Here is a 3823-nt window from a genome sequence, read left to right as displayed (position 1 = left end):
GGGAGGAGCCTCGCGGGAAACGGCACCCGAAAGCACCCGAAAGCACCGATCACAGCCCGAACGCCGGTTTGGGCCCCCGCGTTACTCTTAGCGCCATCTGATGGACGGCCCGAAGACGTTCTATCGATCGGGGATTCTCGGAGGCTGAGAGAGAAGGGCTCCTCGGATGAAACGACGCCGCGGAAGAGAGGAGGTTCCTCTTCCGCGCACGCGCAAAATCCACGCGCGTCATTTCCTTCCCCCTTTCGACTCCTCGCGACCCCCCTGCTTCCTTGGCCTCCTTGTAAGTACCCTTCGACCTCTCCCCCTCCTCTTTTCCCATCACCATCCAGAGAGAGAAACGCTTTACGTCATGGCAACTGACTCCTCATTTTGGAGGATGACGGGGGGGGGGGGACGCTAAAGGACGGTGACGCGATAGGGTCGAACGCATCGATGATTTAAATTTTTCAACGATCATTGAATGAGACTATTTTGAATCCGTAAAATATCGTGGCAAATTCTTAGGCACGTTTTGTAACTTCAGCCATTTCTCGTTCAAGTTAAAAATTCCCGGTTTACTTTTTATTCCCAGTTGACGAACTCACGTTGTCAGTGCAAACTTCGGAAACATCTCTGGCTGCGAGAAGGGGCCAATTTTTGAAGAGTCATTTCCCGGGAAAAGGGCCGAAGAAGGGCATAGCCGGCGAACGTAATAAAAATGAAATAACCGAAACAAGCGGTAAAAAAGAAAACCCTTAAAAATGGTTCCTCTTCCGAGCCCGTGTCGTAACCACTCTCGTGATAAAGGAAAATAAACATTAGTCACTCGAAAAAACTCTTATAACGAAAACCCCATCGAGGAAATTTCTGTAAGACTAGGCCACGGGCAACGTTTCTCTGAGAGCGTAATAGCCGTAGGCCGCTATTGAGAGAGACAATAACTATCAATCCTTCAAAGTCTATTGGCGAGGCCATTCGATTATATCTATCGTATTTCTCGGTCCCTGACTCTTAGTATACCTTGGAAATAACGTTGCCCTTCGGGGCTTTCCGGGAGCTAGGATAGCGAAGGAATGGGCCTGGACGACTCGCTTTTCCTTAGCTAGGCAAGATTTGACCTTTTCTTCTTCTTAGCCCGAAGCAAATCTCGTACTTTATTCCAGCCTATTCTCTTCGAACAATAATAGAAACGTTCTTACGTCTATAGCGTCATTTCGTTCCGGTGGTTCCCGTTCTCCTGCGAAACTAGTAATAGATGTTAGAATGGCGTAAGTAAGGTAAACGCGTCTTTGGTTTTCTCTCTTTTTCAAATCTCCCAGCGTCATTCGCGGGGAAAAAACCGTCTTGGAAGATGAGAAAATATGGGCTCTTAAAGATTTCGTAACGAGGAACAATATCCGTTCAATTATTCAGGAAGTGGCTCGCGCTAAGGTTTAGCTGGCTGACTAATCTTTAAATAGCAACCGCCGGCGTAGGGCATTATTAGGCGGAAGGAATCCTGTTGGCTAATCGCGGGGAATACTCTGGCTGGGCCCGAGAAGAAGGCCAAGATTCGAGCTCGTTACTTCGCATCATCCGCTCTTTTAGCGGCTTACTGGAGAAGAGAACGGCTCCTGGTTGCTTATAATGTACGACGTAAGGTTCTTTCCTTTGTTGTAACTTTTAATCATTCGTGGCTTTTGTAGGAACGAGCGCCCGCATTACGCCGATTAATTTTTGAGAAAACTACTCGCTCTAAAGATATATCGCGTCTTAAACTTGGAAACATAATGAAACCTCGCCTATTATACCGGGGGTGGAGAGCGCCTGACGGAAATTTAAAATATCTTTAATTAAGACCCGAACTAAGTATAAAAGGGCCACCACTAAGATGTAATCGCCAAATACTTCCGTATTAATATATTAATTATACTTAGATTGTTATCTCCGCCTTTCGCTGGAGCATTGTTCGTTGATTTTAATATTGTTTGTTACGAATTCAGCTCAACGCCTTGCGCCGGAATTCCGTTACGACGATTTTCGATAGATTTGCTATTAAATCTTATAGACTTTTACAGAACGACTGGTAATTTCTATATCCTATTAAGCGCTCTATAAATAGTTCTATAGAAGCCATATCGACCTTTTTAGTTTTTTTTTAAAGGCTATAAGAAAATTTCTATAGACTTTATAGAAATTATACCAATTTTTCTTTACAATTCAGATAAACTTTCTATAGATTATCTATAGAAATTAACGGCATTTTTCTTCAGGATTCTGAAAAAAGTTTAATAGAATATGAATAATAATTTTTATTTTTTTTCTATAAGATCCCGGTAACAGTTCTATGGAATATCTATAAAAATTCCAGACAGTTTTCGGAAGGATTCCAATAACTTTTCTATAGCATATCTATAGACATTAAGGAAACTTTTCTGCAAGATTTCCATTACATTTCGATAGAATGTTTATGGATTTCTCGGTATTTTCTATAAGATTCTTATAAAAATTTTAAAGAAAGTTTATAGAAATTTTTGCCATTTTACTATAGGATTCCGATAAACTTTCTGTCGAATTTTTATAGCATTTTATAGTGAGTAGTGAGGCTTTTAAAACATTTGCAGATGGTTTTACGTTCTATAGAAGTCTAATCATGGTTCTATAGAATTTCTATATAAAAACCTCGTACGTTCTCTTTAAACGAGATGGTTTTAATCTCTCCATGTCAGCTTCGATGTTAATATAACTTCAAGTCCTTTTGTACCCTTCCATTAAGAACACGTTTTTCTATAGAATTTCCCTCACAGCTCTATATAATTTCTATAGAAAAATTTTGTAGACGCTCTTTGTTCTCGTAAAACGAGACGACCTTAACCTCTCCATGTCGGCTTCGATGTAAATATTACCTCCAATATATTTGAATACTTGTTTTCTACAAGAAGAAAACTTTATTCTATAGAAGTAGAATCACAGCTCTATAGAATTTCTTAAAAAAACTTCGTAGACGCTAGCACGTTCTCTTTAAACGAGATGGTTTTAATCTTTCCATGTCGGCTTCGATGTTAATTCAACTTTAAGTCCTTTGGTATCCTTCCAATAAAAACACGTTTTTCTATAGAATTTCCCTAACAGCTCTATAGAATTTCTATAGAAAAATTTCGTAGACGCTCTTTTGTTCTCGTAAAACGAGACGACCTTAACCTCTCCATGTCGGCTTCGATGTAAATATTACCTCAAATCCATTGTTTTCTACAAGAAGAAAGCGTGAATAACACTCTCCTCTTATCAGCGCTCGGAGCTCGCAAAAATGGAATTCTCGGAAACTGTTTCGGAAGTCGCGTTAATCCGAGTTTCCATCAGTGTACTTTTTCTGCGCCGCTAAGACGGCGAAGGGACGTAGAGCGAGAAAGAGAGTCTGCTCGTAAGTAAATGTTTTTCTTTCGGGAAAAAGACTGTCACGACTGTTTTGGCGAACGCGTCCCAGCAGAGTTCCGTCCATTCGAGAAGAGTCGCGAGAGGCTGCGGAGAGAAACGTGTTTTTGGTTAGCCGAAGGTGACACTCCAAAGAAGTTTGCTGCTCCCGGGAATTGATCCCATTTGTTCTAATCCGCCGTTGCCGAACCGATCTTTTACGGCGCGGCCCTCTTTATACGCCAGTCCACCTCCCTTTTTACTTATTTTATTCGTTCTCTGTTAGCTTTCTAACGTCTTTTAGCCTATAGAAATATTACATCCATTAACGACGTGTCGGACACTAGTATATTTTGTAAACTGCTTTCTGATTTTCTACTTGATTTGGCGAATCCTATGATGTTTTTGGTATTTTGAGAATACCATACTTATTTTGGGATCTTGGAAATTA

The sequence above is a fragment of the Leiobunum rupestre genome, chromosome 11, assembly GCF_980474605.1.
Source record: "Leiobunum rupestre chromosome 11, qqLeiRupe1.1.hap1, whole genome shotgun sequence".
NCBI lineage: Eukaryota > Metazoa > Arthropoda > Arachnida > Opiliones > Sclerosomatidae > Leiobunum > Leiobunum rupestre.
This window is presented reverse-complemented; position numbering follows the sequence as displayed.